Raw genomic sequence first — 22,012 nt, forward strand, 5'->3', positions numbered from 1 at the left:
TGCACAGTCTTTTTAAGGGTTGTGGTATGGTGATCTGGATACCATCTGCACATATGCGCTGGTTGAAGATACACATAGGCAGCTCAATAAGCCTTGGATAAGGCGTCCCCTTTTAACATAGCATGTGCTATAAGCTTCAGGTTTCTCCAGATAAGTCACATAATAGTAGTTGGTGACATTATATTTCTTTGCCATCTGGTGAGATCTAGTCTGCAAACCCCCACTCTACACGGCATCATCTTAGGGGGTTCCACCTGGTACCTTCCTGCTTGCCGCTCTTTTTCACCACTTAGCAAGCCCCACCCACCTGGTGCCTTCCTGCTTGCCGCTCTTTTTCACCACTTAGCAAGCCCCACCCAACTGGTGCCTTCCTGCTTGCCGCTCTTTTTCACCACTTAGCAAGCCCCGCCTACCTGGTGCCTTCCTGCTTGCTGCTCTTTTTCCCTACTTAAAGAGCCCTCCAGCCTCTTTTTCTTTGCAGCTGGGAAGCAGGTGAAAGTGGATCTAGGTCGCCTGGCCTAAGCCCCACCCACCTTCTTAGCCCTGCCTCTTCCTTCCTGCTCTTAACTATTAGATCAAGGGCGTCTCTCGCCCAGGCATCCTAAGTGAAGGGCAGACAAAGAAAAGGGAAATTCCTCTTCGGACCAGGAGGACCCAGGGCCCGACACCCTGCTCAGACAGCAGGTAAGCATACACCAACATGTGTTACTCCCTCTGTCCCCACAGGCCATCCCCACCCCCTCTGGTCCCCCCGTGATGTTCCCTTGTGCCCCCACCATTTTCGCACACAGGTGTTGCCTGTTTTACTTGATTCTTCTACCCTGCTGCCCCCTGACCCCCCTCAAGTCTACTTCTGCAGGAGTCTGTCCTGATAAATTCTGGTTTCACCATCACCGTCTTGTGGCCAATGCTGGATTTGACTTTGATGGACTTCATTCCTTCACAGTGTATTACCCTTTCTCAACTCTCATGCTGGACTTCCTTTGCATCTTGTACTCATGGTGGCCCTGAATCATGCTGTTCCCATCTTCATCTTGTATCCTGGCTTGCAACATTATGTGTTACTACTGACTTCTGCAATTGTATTCACTCTCCCCTCTTGCTTCTTCACTCTTTTGACTGCTAACTCTTCTCTCCTCCTTTCCCTATCTCCTCCCCTTACTTTCTTCTATGCACTTACTCTATCAGAATTGTCCCTGGACCTAGAATGATAACAACTTCGGCTGTCTCCTTCCCCCTCCCCTTCTGGTTTTTTCCTCCCCACCACCCCTCCAGCACTATCTGAAATGTCGTCAGGCCTAGTATGATAGTCGCTTGTTTTGTTCCTCCCCCACCTTTCTGCACCCCGCTCCCTCACTTCTTGTTTTTCTCCGGCTCTACCAGGAATGTCGTCAGGCCTAGTACGGTAGTCACCTGTCTATTTCCATTTCCTTCCCACTCTCCCCCTCCCTTCCTTACCTATGTCTTAGCTCTTGCACTATCTGAAATGTAGTCAGGCCGAGTATGATAGTTAATTTCACATCCTTACTGTTCATGGCCTGTAAGAATGTAATTGTATTTTCCCTTGTTCGCTCCCTTGCCTTGAAGCGCTTTGAAACACATTGTGTATAGGCGCTATATAAATAAACTATCATATCAAACTATGATATAACTAAAATGTAACCCTAGTCGAGGGGGTGTTGTTGATGATGTCATTACCATAAGGCAGTACTACTCTATCTGCCAGCATCTAGTTGTGGTAGAACGCAGTGGCATCCAAAATAGGGAGGATGTTGCCAATGTTCGGCAGAGCGACCTATGCATCTCTGCTATCAGACCACGCTAGCACGATCCACAAGGACAAACTATGCAGCCCCCTACAGCCCCCCCACAGCCCTGGAAATGTGGCAGCCTTCTGCCGATGTGACATTCATCATCACCATCATCATCACTGCACTTGTATAGCGCAACAAATCACCAAAGGCATCAAGGCGACATTGACGGCCTCCTACATGAAACGCGCCTTCTTTCCAGGCTTTTGGTGCAAAGGTTAGAAAGTGCCTGTTGGTATGCGTGGCGCCTGCACGCATATAGCATGCCAATACGCCTTTCCTGATGTGGATTTCCTGTGACCGAGACCCTTCACTCTTCCCTAGGATGGTTCCTCTCTCTTCCCCCATACAGTAGACCCTTCCTTTCCTGCGGCGGTGTTGCCCTTACCTTGGTTCTTCTGTTTCCCTGGCTTCAGGTTGCTGTGGGCTTCTGTATCCTGCTTGGAAACCCTGGGATTAGAGAAAGAGGCAAAAACACACCTCTTAGTGCTGTTATCAATGCTGCAATCTCTTGAACCACCTTATGGTGACAATTGCCCACCAAACCAAACATATTACACGGTAATGAGTCATTGCCCAACAAAGACACATTGATTGTATTGTCACACATTGTAAGAATGTTTTTGTACTCCAAATTATAGCCTCAATGATTGGTCACTTTCTTTCCTGAAGGCTAAAGGTCAAAGAAAAGTTCCTAAACTTTTGGAGCAGTCTTTAAGTCACTCTCACATGTGTACAGCAATACTGCGTTTAGTTCTCAGAACAAGATGGAGATCTCTTTCACAAGTGAACTGTGGCATTTTGCGCTTTCCAGGTAGCACATCAGGCAGACAGACTGGCCTGACAAAAGCATATTTAAGCTACTGGCTGCTGTGGCCAGTCCTTAGCAGACTGTCCTGACAAACATGCAGATGCAGTCATGTTTGTCAGACCAATCGGACAAAAACGTATTAAGCCATTTGTGGTCATGTCGTCTGTTTAATGGTCCAGTTTGCCAAGCAAGGGCTCTGACCCCTAGCGGGAGTGGCATGTGATTGGCAGATAAGTCTGCAGTCATTTACGCCACTCATGGGTGTTTCTTAGACTTGCCTGGCCAACCAGGGCTTCATTTGCTCACAGCTGTGGTCCACCTTGGTGAAGCAAGTTTGTCAAATGCATGTTAAGTTACCTGTGGTCTGGCATGTGTTTGCAAGATGTGTGTAATACCTACCACATACCAGCTCTACTTGTTGATGCAACCAGTGCTTGCCACGCCAGTTTCTCGAATACTCGGAAAACATTGATAGTAGTTGTATTCTGTGTTTGCTGGCCTACTTTATCAACCAACGGCCATGCTTCTTTGCGAACACTTGTTGCTGAGGGCGATGTCAGTATTGAAGGTCGGCTCTAAAACTCAGTGCGTTGGAGGTTTGCTGCCTTGGCGTGTGTTTGAATGCTGGTATGAATAGCAGCAAAGGGTGTGTTTGTCCGAGTAGTCTGGCTCTATGAATGTTTGCCGGATTTTTCCTGCCGGATGACATTTTTGGCAAATACATTTTCGCCGAATTGCCCACTTATTTTATACAACAAATAGCGGCCGGTGGGGGAGAGACCACCTCCCCTCTGCACCCCCCACTTCCCTCCTTTATATATCGTTTACCAATACTTAGCATCTGAAAATTGGTGGTTAAAAAAAGTGGGAGGAAATTCGTCGAAAATGCGTCCGGCAAACATGCCTTTGGTTGATATACCCTGGCGAGCACGGAACGCCCCGGCTTGTGGCACTGACCCCACCCTGCTCAATGGTCCCGCCTTCGATCCCGGATGCGCTTGTTATGGCCATGCCTGGTAAGTGCAGCTATTCTAACTGGGTTTGCAGCCCAGAAGTGCTTCGATGGCATGTCCTTGACAGATCAGCCTGACAGCAACATGTGCATGTTGTGGGCAGTCTGACTGTCTGGACGGACACGCAAGGCCCTTGTCAGCAAGCAGCTGTGGAGTGCGTTTGACAGACAGGTGTGATAAAGGCAGCCAGTATCATGTTTTTTCTTTGTCAGGTTGTGAATACACATCTTGCTTGCATGCAGCTGTTTCATGCGTTTGACAGATCAGCCGAAAAAGACAGACTATAGCATTAAGTGTTCGGCAAACACGACACAGACCGGTTTGTTTTAAGTATGCATTCTCGTAGAATGTTGTTATAGTACAATGCATAGTAACATACAATATACAATAAAACCAATGACATGTTGGTTGCCTGCGAAGCAGGGCTGCTGTGGTATGTTAAGACAAACACATTTGATGTGTCATTAAATACTTTAGCGAATGGGAAACTAGGAGCACACTGCAAAGCTTCAAAATTTCGTAAATGTCCTAATGAGGGTAGCAAGAGCAAGCACTACCCTCCAAGGTGATATGCGCGGCCTACTCTTATTACATTACCATTGAGATCACCTGGTACATCAACAATGCTATTACACTGACACCACTGAGCGGTAATATTGCCCACTCTGCAGCATTTTCAAAGGCTGTAGTGGGGTGGGTTCATATTCCAATTCTATTGGAAGTCCTATGCTGTTTAAACATAGACACAACCCTACTAACATATGCCTGTGTGCCCTACCGTACCTCTAATACTCATGAGACTGGCATACAAACTCCACAAACCAAATATCCAGGCCCGGCTGAAGATGTGTGTGGGCCCATTTGAAGATAATGGTTACCCCGACCCCCTTGCTTACAGCAGAAAACAGTCTGAGGCATGCGTGGGGGGCATACATTGAAATAAGGTCAATAGCCGCCAATTATCACAGGGCGAGCCAGCAGGTAGCTGAAACACTAAATGGCTGCTGAATAGCAATACATCCTTTTTTATAAGCAAGTGGCTCACATGGAGAAACCAATGTTGAAAGGCAAAGAGGTGATACCACGCCTGTTCTTCCCGATGGAAGTGAAGGGCGGACAGGCTCAGGCAAATATAGCTTGTAAGGCAAGCGCTGAAAGCGCACACTGTAATCCCCAGAACATAAGTAATATATAAAAGGAGATATTGCTCTGCTTTCAGACTGTTGGCTGACAATATGAGGGCATTTGCGGGGGTCCCCCTGAGGCTCAAGCCCCCTATCATTTGAAAAGGTTGAAATGCCCTGATGTGGCCCCTGCAAATAGCTCTCTACAGACTGTAGGAAAGATAGCTAAGTACCCTTTACAGAGTCCTGCTAACCTTCGCTTTCGGAGTACCCGCGGGCTTCCTTCCTAGCGCAATCCAAAGATGATACCCACATTAATATCAGTCTCAGAGACAGGCCCCAGAAATCAAGTTAGAGCACAACATGTACTCCATGAAAAGATAACAAGCTACCGGCGGATGTTCTTATGTGTCTGGAGTTATCTGGATAGTGCGGCAAACACCAGAACTGCACATGAAAGATCAGAACTGGGAATTGGACATGAGAACTGAAATCTCTGTGCCGCGCCTGAATGCTCAGGGACAGAAGAAAAGTACCCCGGGATCGCCAGGGATGGACTCCAAATATCACAAGTACAGTGAACTTCCGAACTGCACATTCAATATTGCAACAGCACTTTGAAGATCAGCACTGCAAAATGTGTATCTGACTCCCCACCGACATCACAACTGTACACTAGATGCCAGAGGCGAACTCCAAATATCAGAACTGTACACGGAACAGCCTAATATCAGAACTGTACAACGAACAATACAATATCAGAACTGTACATGGAACAGCCTAATATCAGAACTGTACGCGGAACAGCCTAATATCAGAACTGTACAACGAACAATACAATATCAGAACTGTACATGGAACAGCCTAATATCAGAACTGTACAACGAACAATACAATATCAGAACTGTATACTGAACAACCTAATATCAGAACTGGACGCGGAACAGCCTAATATCAGAACTGTACAACGAACAATACAATATCAGAACTGTACATGGAACAGCCTAATATCAGAACTGTACGCGGAACAGCCTAATATCAGAACTGGACGCGGAACAGCCTAATATCAGAACTGTATACTGAACAACCTAATATCAGAACTGTACGCGGAACAGCCTAATATCAGAACTGTACAACGAACAATACAATATCAGAACTGTACATGGAACAGCCTAATATCAGAACTGTACACCGAACAATACAATATCAGAACTGTACATGGAACAGCCTAATATCAGAACTGTACACCGAACATTACAATATCAGAACTGTACATGGATCAGCCTAATATCAGAACTGTACGTGGAACAGCCTAATATCAGAACTGTACATCGAACAATACAATATTAGAACTGTACACTGAACAACCTAATATCAGAACTGTACACTGAAAAGCCTAATATTAGACGTGCACACGGAACAGCCTAATATCAGAACTGTACATCGAACAATACAATATCAGAACTGTACACTGAACAACCTAATATAAGAACTGTACACCGAAGAGGCTAATATCAGCACTGTACAACGAACAATACAGTATCAGAACTGTACAATGAACAGCCTGGTACAAGGAACAGCACAACACCAGAACCAGCTCAAGACCTTCCTTTTCGCCTCTGCTTTCTCTCTCTGCCTCCCCTGCTGATCACCTGTCTGCATCGTCGAATGGTTGCTTACCCCCAAAGTCTCACTGGGTACCAGGCTCCTCCACAACCAGTCGCACCTCCACAGCCTCCAGGCCTACCGTGCACTTAGGGGCTATAACTGTAACCCTACAGTCCCCTGCCTCCTTGCACTTTCCCAGAGCCGCGCTGCCCTGGCTGCACTGACTCAGAGCAATGCCGCCCTGATTGCGCTTCCCCTTTCCCTGGCACTTTCCCGTCCCTCCATTCACCCACCCTCTCCCCCGCACTTTGCGTTATTGCATTTGCATGATCTGAATGACACAAGGCCTCGTAAGATCGTTTGTTTTGTCCTCCCTCTGTCTTCCCTCCCTTGTCTTATCACGCCTAGAAACACCTGTGTACAGGCGCTTTATAAATGACTTATCATAACCTATCATAACTGTGCAAGGTATATCAAAGCTGTATAATGAACAGAAGAACTGGAAACTCAAGAACAAAGCAGAACAGGCACGCTGAATATCAGAACAGCACATCCAATACCATACCCTGGATATCAAAACTCTACAGCAAATATCAAAAGTGCACATCTAATATTCAAACGCTGTGCGTGTTTGCTTAATGTGTTTGAAGGTCTTCCTAACCATAGAGGTGGCTAGAAATGTTGGATGATTGAATAAGGAAACCTCCAGCCTTTAAAAAAATGGTACAACTGGTAGTCATAGTGCATTCTGCCTCATGATGTTTTCCTGCAAGCATACGGGTCTCCCAGGTCCATACATCGGTCTACTATGCAAGAAAGAGGTTTCTAGCCCATGGTGAACACCCTGACAGTGGCATGTGAATACGTGCATGCCACCAACCAGGATTTCGGGTGGCCCACAAATAAGTGTGTGTTACTTGAGGCTCCTGAATCGAACCCACCGATAACTTGTGGTGGTGAACAAGTGCCTGCTGGGAGCTTACCTGCTCTCACTCGGGTCTTGCTCGAAACACGATGTGTCCTTTCCTATCACTGATTGGGGAGGGGTTAAAGGTACACACTTGCCAAACGGTGCTCAGGGAGCAGACCAGGGGCCCCAGAGGGCAGTGAGATACATGTTCAATTGTTTGTAAATATAACACCCTGATCCTCGGTGGGGACCTCCCTTGGCCCCCCCACAGTCCGGCACTTTATTTAGCATCAAATATCGACCAGGGAGATTTATTTTAGTCGAGACTTGCAGGTGACATCAATGTGCCCCCTCCCAGAAACGTAGGTGATTTTAGTATCAGCCGGATTAATTTAACCAGGATCATTTACAACCTTTGTGATTTATTCATTCTGACTACTGATGTTTTAAACAAAAATACGCCTGTAACATTTGCTAGTTTGGGCGGTAGTGTCTGTGCCTGTTCATTGTCATAATGGATGTTCCATGTGTAAATGCAGATGATTTTAAATAAATAGGAAATGGCCTTTCAGCCGAAGGAAAAATCACAGGAAAAGATCATGAGATATCAAGGTTTTGTCACTGCCGGTGCAACGTCAATTTGTGGTCATCTGGTCATGGTGAAATTATAAGGATGAGGTTAAATGGCAATAAGGCGAGGCAGGGGTTCTTTATCTGCACCTTCAAGCCTAGACAGAGCTGGTGGAGATTGTGGGAATCGTGTAATCCGTTCAAACATGCGGGGGGCAAGGGTTGTGGCAGTCACCAGATAATGCCACACTCCTTTAGAGGGAGGAGGGAGACTGAGGAAAGACCACACGGTAGGGTCATGGTCTGCAACCTTTGGATGATGATGATAGGTTATTTATAACACGCTTAATTCCCAGCGGTTTCTAAGCGCGGACCTGGGGATCGAACCTGTGTTGCTCCGTGAGCACGTTTCCCCTTAGCTATCCTCCCGAGACTTTGGCACTCCAAATGTTCTGGACTACAACGCCCATTACCCCCTTCCATGGACTCTGCTGACTAGGGCTGAAGGTGTAGTCCAAAACACCTAAAAGAGCCAAAGGTTGCAGACCTCTGTGGTGGGGCACAGCTAGTATTGCTAGTTGTGCCGGTCATAGCAGCGGCAGTGCTTCGGGCAGTTTAAGAAAAATGTGGTGCGCCCCCCCCACCCCTCCCTGCGCACCACTGGTCAATGCAGGGAGGTGGGGGGCAATCTTTTTTTAAATTCCCTGCGCTTTAGCAAGGATTTAATCACTGGAAAGGGAACTCATGCTAATGCATGAGCGCCCTATTCTAATGAAAACTGCCTTGCTCCTGTGTCGAAGCGGGGATGTAATCATCTGAAAAGGGTGCTGATGCTTTTGCATCAGCACCCTATTGTTATGAAATGTGCCCGCCTCCGCAGGCGCTTTTCATAACAATAGGGCGCTTGCCGCGCCTTCTCCCACTGAGCCAGCTGAGGGTGAGGCCCTTGAAAGACTCCCTGGAGCTGACATGGTGGGGGCTAATGGCACCCCGGGACGTCACCCGACTCGCCCTGCCCTAAGGCCAGCCCTGATTGCCAGCCCCCACTCCAGAGAGCTGTTTTGACCATCTCGCGAGGGAAGAACGGGTTTCATTGTCCTTAAGTTATGCTGCTGATAATTACAGCAGAACATGACAATTGTGTCAGTGTGTGTGATTTGGAGGTATGGGAGAAGGGGCTACTCTGTTTCAGAGACAGAAGATGTGTGAGAGTGACACCGAAAGAACGCAAGGAACGAATGGAAGAAGTAGACCAAAGAAGAAGTTCCGTTTTTATAAGAATTAATGTCAGAGGGTAGTAAGTAGGTAATTCCGTGCTGGGTGGCTTCGAGAAAGTTTCTCGTGTCAGCCTGCGTCCGCACTCCGAGATATAATTGGGTGTCTTCGCAGTATTTATGAGCAGAGAGGACAGCTGTGCCCCCAACTGGATCTCGCAGAATCCACATGAGTGATTTAAAATGCAAGGGAGAGGGGAATGAACCCCGAGGGACACCGTAGTGCACAGGGGAAAGTCGGGCCTGGAGGACGACGTCGGTGAAAACGAAGTCCCGCAAAAAGGAAAGATGAAATCCCCTCTGGGGTCTTTCCTCGGAGGTTTTTGCATGTGTGCCAAGTGTCTGGGATGCACACGGCATACCTGACATGCGCACAGTAATTCCCCAATAAATACTAACATCCCACCCAAGTGGTGCACTAACTATACGAACAGTCAACTGACTTTCAGAACCACAAAGCCAACATCACCCCGTATCTACACGGTAGCCTAAAATATAATAATAATAATAATAATAATAATAATAATAATAATAATAATGATTGGTAGCAGTAATATAATTGTATAGGGCACACAGAGCAAGCCTATGTTGCTATGATAGCTTCGGGCTTCAGGTTCCCATAGTCACCATTCATACCATGACTGCAAACTCCAGGTGCAGACACTCAACGCCCTTCAACCCTGGATGTGTACTCCAGGTGCAGACACTCAACGCCCTTCAACCCTGGATGTGTACTCCAGATGCAGACACTCACCCCTTGAGCCCCGTCAGTGTACTCCAGGTGCAGACACTCAACGCCCTTCATCCCTGGATGTGTACTCCAGATGCAGACACTCACCCCTTGAGCCCCGTCAGTGTACTCCAGGTGCAGACACTCAACGCCCTTCAACCCTGGATGTGTACTCCAGATGCAGACACTCACCCCTTGAGCCCCGTCAGTGTACTCCAGGTGCAGACACTCAACGCCCTTCAACCCTGGATGTGTACTCCAGGTGCAGACACTCAACGCCCTTCAACCCTGGATGTGTACTCCAGATGCAGACACTCACCCCTTGAGCCCCGTCAGTGTACTCCAGGTGCAGACACTCAACGCCCTTCATCCCTGGATGTGTACTCCAGATGCAGACACTCACCCCTTGAGCCCCGTCAGTGTACTCCAGGTGCAGACACTCAACGCCCTTCAACCCTGGATGTGTACTCCAGGTGCAGACACTCAACGCCCTTCAACCCTCGATGTGTACTCCAGATGCAGACACTCACCCCTTGAGCCCCGTCAGTGTACTCCAGGTGCAGACACTCACCCCTTGAGCCCCGTCAGTGTACTCCAGGTGCAGACACTCAACGCCCTTCAACCCTGGATGTGTACTCCAGGTGCAGACACTCACCCCTTGAGCCCCATCTGTGTACTCCAGGTGCAGACACTCAACGCCCTTCAACCCTGGATGTGTACTCCAAGTGCAGACACTCACCCCTTGAGCCCCGTCTGTGTACTCCAGGTGCAGACACTCACCCCTTGAGCCCCATCTGTGTACTCCAGGTGCAGACACTCACCCCTTGAGCCCCATCTGTGTACTCCAGGTGCAGACACTCACCCCTTGAGCCCCGTCTGTGTACTCCAGGTGGAGACACTCAATGCCCTTGAACCCTGGCTGTGTACTCCAGGTGCAGACACTCACTCCTTGAGCTGTGGCTGTGTACTCCAGGTGCAGACACTCACCCCGTCAGCCCCGTCTGTGTACTCCAGGTGCAGACACTCACCCCTTGAGCCCTGGATGTGTAATCCAGGTGCAGACACTCACCCCTTGAGCCCTGTCTGTGTAATCCAGGTGCAGACACTCACCCCTTGAGCCCCGTCTGTGTAATCCAGGTGCAGACACTCACCCCTTGAGCCCCGTCTGTGTACTCCAGGTGCAGACACTCACCCCTTGAGCCCTGGATGTGGACTCCAGGTGCAGACACTCACCCCTTGAGCCCTGGCTGTGTACTCTAGGTGCATAAATAAACTCACCCCTTGAGCCCTGGACGTGTACTCCAGGTGCAGACACTCATCCCTTGAGCCCCGTCTGTGTAATCCAGGTGCAGATACTCATCCCTTGAGCCCCGTCTGTGTACTTCAGGTGTAGACACTCACCCCTTGAGCCCTGTCTGTGTACTCCAGGTGCAGACACTCACCCCTTGAGCCCCATCTGTGCAATCCAGGTGCAGACACCGAGCCCTTGAGACACTCCTTTATTGAGCCCCGTCTGTGTACTCCAGGTGCAGACACTCGTCCCCTTGAGTCCCATCTGTGTACTCCAGGTGCAGACACTCACCCCTTGAGCCTCGTCTGTGCACTCCAGGTGCAGACACTCACCTCTTGAGACACTCCCCCATTGAGCCCCGTCTGTGTACTCCAGGTGCAAACACTCACCACTTGAGCCCCGTCTGTGTACTCCAGGTGCAGACACTCACCCAAAGCCGGCCCTAGGGGGGGGGGCGAGCCGGGCGACCGCCCGGGGCGCCACGCCTTGCCCCTGCCACTCCAGCTCGGGGGAGTCTTTCACGGGCTCCCCCGAGCTGGCGTTGTGGGAAAAGGCGCAGCAGGCGGCCTTTTACTCTAAAATGTGCCCACGGTGGCGGGTGCGTTTAAATGCGCCCCCCCGCCGTGGGCACTTTTCACAAGAAAATGCGCCATTAGCCCCCCACCACGCCAGCTCCGGGAGGCTTTCAAGGGCTCCCCCGAGCTGGCGTGGTGGCAGAAGGCGTGTCAGGCGCCTCATTGTCATTGAATGACCCACGGCGGCAGGCTCATTCAATGGCAATGGGGTGCTAACGCACCCTATTTAACGTCCTCGCCTGAGAGAGGAGGTAAAAAATAAATAAATAAAAAAGTGGCCCCTCCTGGCCCCGCCCCCTTCCGTCCCGCCCCCTGTTAACCATGGGGCGCGGTGGGCGAGGGGGGGCGCCAATTCGCCCAGGGCGCTGCTGCCCTTAAGGCCGGCACTGCACTCACCCCTTGAGCCCTGGATGTGTACTCCAGGTGCAGACACTCACCCTTTGAGCCCCATCTGTGCAATCATCCAGGTGCAGACACCGAGCCCTTGAGCACTCCCCCATTGAGCCCCGTCTGTGTACTCCAGGTGCAGACACTCGTCCCCTTGAGCCCCGTCTGTGTACTCCAGGTGCTGACACTCACCCCTTGAGCCCTGGATGTGTCCTCCAGGTGCAGATACTCACCCCTTGAGCCCTGGCTGTGTACTCCAGGTGCAGACACTCACACCTTGAGCCCTGGCTGTGTACTCCAGGTGCAGACACTCACCCCTTGAGCCCTGGCTGTGTACTCCAGGTGCAGACACTCACCCCTTGAGCCCTGGCTGTGTACTCAAGGTGAAGACACTCACCTTCCACAACACTGGCTCCATATTAGGCCTGCACGCATGCTCACATCCACACACTCTCCTCATGACCTGACCCACTCACTCCGAGGACCCTAGCTATGATCCCCACGTGCCCGCCTTCCGGGACACTGCGAGCACGAATCAAATAGACTCGCGCATCTTCAAGGACCGGCTGTGCGGGTTCACACAGACTCACCTCCCGGGTCTCTGGCAGCGAGCTCCATGGCGGACGGGAGCCGATACCACACACGTCCCATCTCTGTTCTGTCGCACTGCAAGGAGTCACACGGTATGTCAGAGCGGTAAGGCAAGGGAGGGGGGCTTTAGGCTTCTCTTCATCAAGATAAAACCGGAACGTACCCCTACAGAAGCGGCTGCCGGGTCAGGGGCACTCGTTCATTGGTCGCCGCCAGTGGCAGTAGATTCAGGCCCCTATTTGGAGTTTCTAAATGTGTCCCCTTCTTTCTTTAGCCGCTGCCGCTTCTTGACAAGTGCGCCTGTCAACAGCTGAGCATTCCACGGCTCACAGGCACCAGCGGGGCAGAAGCGGTGCCTGGGACGGAGGTCGCAGCTGTCACGTGGCCAGAGATGTCATGAAACTGAAGACGGGCCTGCAGGGCAATGCACACAGGGCAGGCGGCAGTGCTCAAATAAACCGCGGGTGGAAAGGCCCATTTCAAATTCAGAGATAGTTCCTCTGCTTCTTCGAAAATGTGTATTGAGCGCACCCCTAAATCTTTTCTTCACTGTTTCTCTAATGACAGCAGCATTTGAAAACCACAGTGGTTCCCTGGATGGTAACTTCTAATCTGCAACCTGTAACTATGCGACGGTGTGTGCACCTTCCTCATTGCTTCCAGTCTGTCTCCTGTATGCATGCTTGAGCATCTGCATATTCTCTAAGGGCCTGATTAACTGAACGCTTTCCTACAGGATTGCAGCATTGCAAAGCGCTCCTGTGAATCAGGCCCTAAGGCTGCTTACCATGTCCTGCTTTTAAGAGACGTGCAGTTAGTACTTTCTTCATAGCTTGACGTAGCTTCTACTCCCTCCCTGTATCTTTGTAATGACATGTACACCTTTGTCATGGCTACTAATCTGTGTTCTGTATCAGGGGCACTGACTTCTGGATTTACTGGTGGGTGCCGGGGCCAAAAAATGAAAAAAGTCTGCAGATCCTCAGCAACTGGCTGATCAAAGGCCCGATCAGTAATACAAAGGGCCTGAAACTCAATACAGCAGCACACCGGAAGCCATACGACAGCACACCGGAAGCCAGTGCAGTTTCTGGAGAAGATCTGTGGAGTGGGACATTCGACCAGCTCCAAGAGCCAGACCAGCTGCAGCATTCTGAAGAAGCTGCAGTTTTGGACCAAGAAAGCTGCTTGGCCAATGTAGATACCATTGCAGTAATCAATGGACCCAAGAATCGAGGCCGCAACCACCTTTGCTCGAGACTCGTGAGGAAGAAATGTCAACGTCTACCTCAAGAGTCTGAGCTTGAAAAACACAGAATAGCACATTGATGCAATTTGCAACTCCAGGGAGTCTGACGCCTGGATGGTAAGACACAGACTTTTAACAGTCAGTAGGAACTGGGCAGAGATCAAGAGATGCTGACCAGAAGTCCTTAGTCCAGGTTACCTGCAATTCAGCGGCACCTGTCACCATGATCGCGATTTTTGCACCATTTAACTTCAGACAGTTTTTGGCCATCCACTCCCCCGCGGCTATAAGGCAGTTCCTCAATTGAGATGGGGGTCACTTTCTGCAGAGTCTAGCCGAAAAAGAAGCTGTGTGTCATTGGCATAAGTATAGAACTAACCCATTGACTCGCTACACCAACCCAAGGGACTATACCTCCTACAGCCTAGTAGCACACCCCTGTGATCTAGTCCCTGTACTGGCCCACAAAGATAAGAGCATCATTAGATCTGTGATCAACGCCCTCGCCATCCAGGGCAAGACGGTAGTGATAACCCCATGCACTACACTGACCCACGCTCCGGCAGCTACAACATAGACAGCTGCTTCAAACCCACTCCCTTGCTCAAATCCATTACTCGAGCACCAGTATATCACCCTTGCAGACAACAACTCTCATCCCTCCAACATACTACGCCACTGGCCAGCTCAAGCAACACAAACAAAGCACACCACATTGCACCTGTTCTAGCAGAAACACAAACTTGTCGCCCACCACATACTTCCTCGGCCCTACCGTGCACAGGCAACAACAGGACCTCAAGACTCACCTCCCATACAGCTACACCATATATACCTAAATATTCCAAAGCATCAACAGAATATCGCAGCAGACACCTCTGCGCATTCACCTATACCAGACACAAAGCAATCACTCCTCCCACTAGGGCTACCGTTACCACTCCTGCCTCAGCCACTCTCCTGTGCACTCACTAATGCATGCTCTATCATCGCCCATGCCATAGATATTAGAGACCTCCAACCTCAAAATAGACATCTTAGCAGTGACTTAAACCTGGCTACACCCGGCCGCATGCCCAGCCCTTACCATTGCCATCCCGGCTCATTAATCCATCCTGTGCACCAATCGCCCAACACATAAAGGGGGTGGTGTTGCCCTCATTTACAAAGATACCATGTCCTTCAGACCCATCCCTTCCACAGCTCCCACAGCCTGTGGCCTACTCTGCACCAAGTTAAAACTATCGCATATCACCACAGTCACACTCTATGACATCTATCGCCCCCCTAGCCCCGAGCCCATCAAAATCCTTTGACAACGACCTTGCACAGCTTTTAAGCACAAGCATCAAACATACCTCGAAAGTCCTCCTGGGTGACTTAAACCTGGGTTAATATGACCCAATCGCCAGGGATGCCTCCTCCCTTGCAAATTCCTTATTCTTACTAGGCTTCCCTCAACATAAGTCAAGCCCAACCCATGCACTAGGTGGATCCCTAGACTGGGTCGTAGGTCTCAAATACAATATCACTAACATTGGCATCACCCCTAACCTGTGGAAGGACCACCATAACATCCCCTTTATGATGCCTGCTATATCTGCTCCGACTATGCTCCCCCACCATTTTTCCCTGCGCTCTCCAGATGCTCCCGCAATCTGACCAAAGAGGTTTCTCACCCCAGTCCTCACAGCTGAACATTCCCTCTCCCTTGCTGCACTAGCATCTAATCCTTCGGACCTAATTGACACCTACAACTCTGCTATACAGTCAGCCATCGACACCATCAGCCCCCTTAAACTTCGCAGAGCCAAACCTACCACACACGTCAACTCATGCTATCCTAGACATGCGCGTACAAAAACATGCCTTTGAAACCAGATAGCAAAAGAAAACATCACCCGTTAATAAAAAACAATTTCCTCAACTGCTCTAGGGAGTACAAGCAGGGCATCCTCACAGCTAAAGCCACCGCCATCTCCACCAGGATTGCCAATGCCCAATCCCACACACGTGAACTATTTTCAATTTTACGGGAGCTCGAATCCTCCATCACACCAACTACAAATGTCACAGAAGATGACACCTGGTGCCAAAATATCCAAGATGCCCTCACACTCTTAAGGTGACTCTTGCCAAGCACCACTTACCAAGAACCATGCATCAGCCTTGACCCCTATCATTATTGCATTTATCAACTCCTCATTCGCCAACGGTTCCATCCCTTAAAATCTCCAAGAAGACTGTATCTCACCACTCATCAAAAAAGCTTTTGCTAGACCTATCCATCCCTACTGATTAAAGACCCATCACCGTGGGCCCTTTCCTTTTCAGTCTATGTCAGCCAGGCTTCTGTCCAGACCATGGTACTGAGTCAGTCCTTCAGGACCTCAAAACCAGCTGGGTGATGTATGGTGCACAGGCAGCCTTGCCCTCCTCCTTCTCAATCTCTCGGCAGCTTTTGACTTAGTTAATTACCAAACACTCTGCTACCACTCCAACACTACCAACAACCCTTCTCTGATGGCCACCAAATGGATTGCTTCTTTTGTAGCCAACGGAATGGCCCTCGTCAATGCAGGTGGCACTGCCGCCCTCCCAACTCATGTTCCCTGTGGTGTCCCACAAGGCTCCTGTGTGGCACCAACACTTTACAATATCTACACTGAGCCCCTCTTTCACCTTCTCGACTCCCTGGGTATATCGTACACTAACTCTGCCGGCGACACCCAAATTCTCATCCCCTGTCTGGCAACTACATAAACGATTCCAGCCACATCAACCAAATTTATAACACCATTCAAACCTGGATGGCCTCTCACCAACTCTGTTTGAATGATGACAAGACAGAAATATGATATGGCATTTATATCCTGATTGTAGGCCCCCCATCATTAGCCAAACTTGATCCTTCCTACTGCGCCTTCACTAATGATCCACTATTTACTCTTGCACTATCCCTTTCTCCACCTTGGTCAAAACACTAGACGTCTACATGGATTCCAGCCTCAGCATGACCCAACCCACCAATGTGATTGCATCCTCAGCTGCCCACCCTACTAAACTACTGAATGCAACTAAACACTTCCTATCCACTCAAGATCACTTGACAGTATCCAGAGCAGTAACTGGCTCCCAGCTTGACTACTCCAATCCCTCCTTGCAGGCACGAAAGAACCTTAACAAACTACAAACTATTCAGAATAATGCCATCCGTTCAGCTATGAACTTATCCAGGCAGGAACATATCTCTACACACAGAAAAGACATTCACTGGCTACTAATTAGAGAACTGATTGACTTTAAAGTCCTCTCTATCACACATCACTGTCTTTTGAAACTCTGTGCCCCCTACCTCATGCAGAGAATTTGCAAGATCACTTCCCCTAGACCTACAAGACTTCACTACAGCCACAGACTTCTTAACCCTCGTTTCAGATGCGCCAGAGTTTGAGGTTCTAGCTTTTCAGTAATTGCCGCCAGGCTGTGGAATAACCTTCCTCTCCACCTACGCTCTGCGCCTCGATACAGGCCTTTCAGGAGATGCCCAAAAAATATTTTATTCAAATTATTTTGATTATTGACACTGTATCCTCATCGCAACGATTCTCTCTTCCCCTCCTGCTGTCCCTTCTCCTCTTGCTTAGGCAATAGCGCCTTGATGCCTGTGGGTTTTGCGTGCTCTATAAATGTAAAAACAAAAAAAAAAAAATAATTAACCAAATTCATAATCATTTGCACAGCTGCAATAAAACACTTTAAATTGAGGAAAATAATGACTGCTGGTTTGCTGTTCAGCCCGCTATGCATACTTAAATAAGTAAATGAAGAGTTATTATGCATCAAGTGAGTGGAGGGTTCATGGGTGGCAGTGGGTTGCTAGCAAGGCTTTAAGTGGCCTGGGACTAACCTTGGTAGAGCTTTAGCAGTCTCCAAAAACTGCTCCCAAGCAAGGGCTGTGCCAGGGCTCCCATAATTGCCCCATTCTCGCTGGTCAGTGACAGAGATGGCCCCCAGTCTCCTGTGCAGGCACTGCTCTTCAGGCAGTTACATGAACAAACGTCTTGATTTCATCACCTGTTGGTAGGGGAGGGCGAAACGAGAGATGATCGCGGCGCTGCATGTGAAAAGACTGCCTGTTGGGGGGGCGGGCGGGCGGGATCGTCGTCAATGTTAAGGTACAAAAGGAAAGGCGGGCGCATTGAAGGAATCCTGGAAATCGTCTGTTTCTCCAGCAAAGCTCCCTGAGTGGCCTTGAAAGCACAGTAGAGATGGTGGCACGGCTGGAGTTGTAAAGCTTCAGTCTGACCAGAAGGGGAAAAATAAATAAAAAAGAAGGAGACCCTACCTCATGTCTTCCTGCAGTTATTTATGCTTTCAACATCAGACAACATGTGCAAACACTGCACACATTTTTACATGATGTTGGATGGCTGTCGTTGAAGAAAAAGATTACATTTGAACCAATGTTTAACATGGGTGTATTTATTCGAATGCGCATGTAAAGCGCCTTGTGGCTGGACACAATATATTCCCCGCCAGAGAAGCATGCTCGTCATCAACTTTTAGAAAGGAAAATGCGGCTGAAAAGGGAAGAGTTATGTTTTGCGGATGTGCTCTCTATTGACACCTGCTTACGGGCAAACGGAATTGCGGGAGAGGGAACTGACTGAGTTGACAGGTATGCAGGAGAAGTTGGATCATAGAAAGTGCAGTCTACGAAGCTTGCACTTTCACTGCACTTGAACTGCCGCGCTGCGTCGCTCAAAGCAATGAGGACATAAGTGGGCTTACTGCTGTGGTCCGCTTGTTGAAGGCTTACCAGAGCCAAGTTCGCCAGGATAGGCCAAACTGGAAAGGATTGGCAACTTATCTTTTTAGTACCACAAACAAATCTAGCATAATGTCTGGTAAGAATGATAAAGGATGTCGAGTGGAAAGCAACCCATAAGTGGAAGGTCTTTTCCAGATGGAGCACAGCTGATTCAAATATTTCGGAATGGAACCAACATTATTTTGGTGCCAGTGCATTCTTTGTATACCACAAAAGTAGGCTCAGGCTAGCGTATCGGGCAAAAGGGCAATGCCCTAACCAAAAACACAAAATGCTGGTGTGGGCCAGATTTTCTTTTGTCAAATTGGGCCACTTTTTTTGCCCATGTGGACCAGTTTGATGAGTTACTTTACCATGCAGCTAGTAGTTTTGACCAATGTTACCAAATAATATTCTTAAAAATGTAGTTTGCATCACATTTTATCAAAAACCTCCCCCTTGGGTACTACTCAAACAGTCTGTCACAGAATTAGTGAATAGCCATTTGCAACTGTGGGACACTTTTTCATTGGTGCCCGCGACAATTGTATGCCCCTCTCCGACCCTGCAAACAACAAACATTTTTCAAGAGCTTTCTTCCCTTTTATTTTTTGCTTTATGGAGGTATCTTCCATACAATACACGGGTCACTGCAACCGTTTGGACGTGACAGTGAGAAGTTAGAAATTAGAAATTTCCTGGCTGGGTTTTGTGCTGTTTTGGGGATAACTGGCACTGGTCAGGTTACGTATTGTTCACAGCAGCTGTCCTTTTACGAAGCTGCCTGCCCTTTTTGGGCCACGCCCAGCGCTTCTCGTGCCTTGCCACATCTTACAGCCCCCTCCTAGATTCCTCACCCCACTTAAGCACTGTCTGCTGCCCAAGGGTCACATCAGAACTAGAGCCCAGACGCCAGTGTGTGACAGGGCTGGAAGAGGTGTGGGGGTGGAAGGGCGTATTTTGCTAAATAAATCGTTGTTTCCGAGTCCCCCCCCCCATATTAACCTGCTGCACTAGACCGAATCTCTTCTGACATCTACATACTGTCCCCTTCAGTTCCCATCCCCTGTTGCCCCACATTCACCGTTACTGACAAACTCCATCACCAGACCAGCACAGCCCACCAACGGGTTCGTCTGCGGTGCAAAATTAATCTATTTCTAAAAACCATCTCACTTGCAAAATAAATGGCCACCCCAGTCGTTTTCCTTGCTTGGTTACTCACAGACAGCAATCCTCCTCGGCCATGGTTTAAACACCGGCCAGCCCTGGGCAGCGCAGGGTCCAGAAATGCAATGGAAGCGCACTCCACTCAGGGGCCGTGCTGGCCTCTCCCGTCTCCAGGGTGGTACTGCCAGTCACTGCGACTATTGTCTTCCTTCTCAATGAACGCTGGAGTCCACTGTCAGATGGGGCGATTGAAAGGAGTGGTGGCACGCGCGGGCTGTCTCTGGGCAAAATTGTTACTAAGTAACAACTGTAGCAGCACTGTGCCTGCATTGGACCTGCCTTCCTCGATCTCTCTTGAAAGCACCAGCCCCAGGCAGAGGGTCTAGAGACCCAGATCAGCCCAGATCCATAAAACTCCAGCCCACACGAGCGCAGTCAGTGCACGAAAACAACAATCCATTTCCACAAACGTGACATGCTGCCAGGCACATGGCAAGGCAGGCTCAGTCTCAGAGTGGGTGACGTATGCTTAGATTTTGGTACGTGTACCCAACGTGGCATGCTATTAGCAGTGAAAGGTGAGGATCAAAGCATGATCTGGGAAATGAAGTCAAACTCATGGAGTTTCTCACCTCTTTGGATTGGAAATAAACACAACAAAGACCTCGAGTCAACCAACATATTTTAAACCAGTGCTGAAAATGAACAACATTTACTGGTGGAACTCTCCTCCACCATCGCACAGTTCGCATGTGGGGGGGCAGATTGTAAGTGGTGTGGTTGGGACTGAGGAGCAGAGCTAGATGCTGAATAATGTGAGTGAATGTGAGTAAATATAGGATGCTGGCTGCTTTGCATAAAAACAAAGTCCATTTTGGGAATATAAGAATGGCCACCAATTTACCAGATATGTCTGTAATAATAATTCAAACATGAATTCCTTCTGCGCAGGCAATGCACACTGGGTATGGTGCGCCTTTTATCTGTCAGATTAGCCACCATGACAGTATGTCCCGGGAAGATAGCTCAGCGGCAACATACTCGCCTTGGAAACAAGACGACACGAACCAACACAGGTTTCATCCCCGGGTCTGCGCTTAGAAACCTCTGGGTATTAAGCACGTTATAAATACGCAACTAAGAGACATATTCCTGTAACAGCGCCTCGATGCCCCTGGGCTGTGTGAGCGCTTTAAAAATGCAAATAAATCAAAATAAAAAATGAAGTACAATTTGGGTTCAGCTGTTGCCCCTTCACTGGCCAACTTATAGTAGAAAGCTTAGAAAGAAGTAAGATCTTTGCAGATGAAAACCGGACTGCGTATATAAAACTGAAAAACAAAAAAAAACGAATGGTAGATTTGTTAAAATTTCGGCTGTACGAAAATGATGTACAGCCAAACATTTCAAACACATCTACCACTCGGTACCACTGTATCGAACAATGGTATCAGGGGTGTCCCTCGCACCCTTGTTCATTACAATGGCATCAGGGGTGTCAGGGGTGTCCCCTGCTCAGTCAAAGATAAAGAAAAACATTTTTTTTAAAGTACCCCGCGGCGTTGGTTCCCATGCACTGAAGTGAAGGGAATTGGCGTCGCTGAGGAATGGACAAGTCGGCGGCACACAGCGAAGTGCACCCCAAAAGGTAAGTTACAAGAAATGTTCGGGGGAGAGAAAATTACTTTTGATTTTTTACTCCCTCAGGCATTTCTGATTCGGTTATATCATAGCTGGTTTTGCGTAGGATGAAAGCTATTGTAGGCTATCGGAGCATTCTTGTCAGTCTCTTTGTGAAAAGGTTTTACCTTCAATAGCTTCTCTGTACTGTCTACGTAAATAGTCAGGGCTTTAAGTGGACCTGGGCCTGCCGGGACCCTTGTTTTGAGGCGGGGCCAGCCTGGGCCCACTAATCTCCCCTGGCAGCACCGGCCACTACACAAAAAGGCTTGTTTTCTGCAGCCTGAAGCTGTCGCTCGCGTGCGAGAGCTTCAGGCATCAGAAAAAAAATGGCTAGACTTTCAGCCATAATGGTAGCGCCGCACCTACAAGGCATCCCTTGAAACAAGAGATGCCCGTGGGCTG

At 49.0% G+C, this 22,012-nt stretch overlaps 1 long non-coding RNA gene across 5 annotated transcripts in view; it reads right to left on the reverse strand.

Moving 5' to 3' along the window:
- LOC138452593 (uncharacterized) overlaps window positions 1-20,044 on the reverse strand; it is a 280,058-nt gene extending 260,014 nt beyond the window's left edge. The window contains exons 1-2 of one of the 5 annotated variants that reach the window (XR_011260254.1): window positions 19,983-20,044; window positions 2,200-2,261 (exon numbers count right to left, since the gene is read on the reverse strand). This is a non-coding gene — a long non-coding RNA (uncharacterized lncRNA). Of the gene's footprint in view, window positions 1-2,199; window positions 2,262-6,439; window positions 6,522-12,694; window positions 12,824-12,858; window positions 12,951-17,854; window positions 17,878-19,982 lie in introns of those variants that run through there. The other 4 variants (XR_011260264.1, XR_011260258.1, XR_011260248.1 and 1 more) reach the window with 4 other exon arrangements.
- Between the last annotated feature and the right edge of the window lie 1,968 nt (window positions 20,045-22,012).

This window comes from Ambystoma mexicanum, chromosome 1p (genome assembly GCF_040938575.1).
Source record: "Ambystoma mexicanum isolate Mex_15411 chromosome 1p, UKY_AmexF1_1, whole genome shotgun sequence".
Lineage (NCBI taxonomy): Eukaryota > Metazoa > Chordata > Amphibia > Caudata > Ambystomatidae > Ambystoma > Ambystoma mexicanum.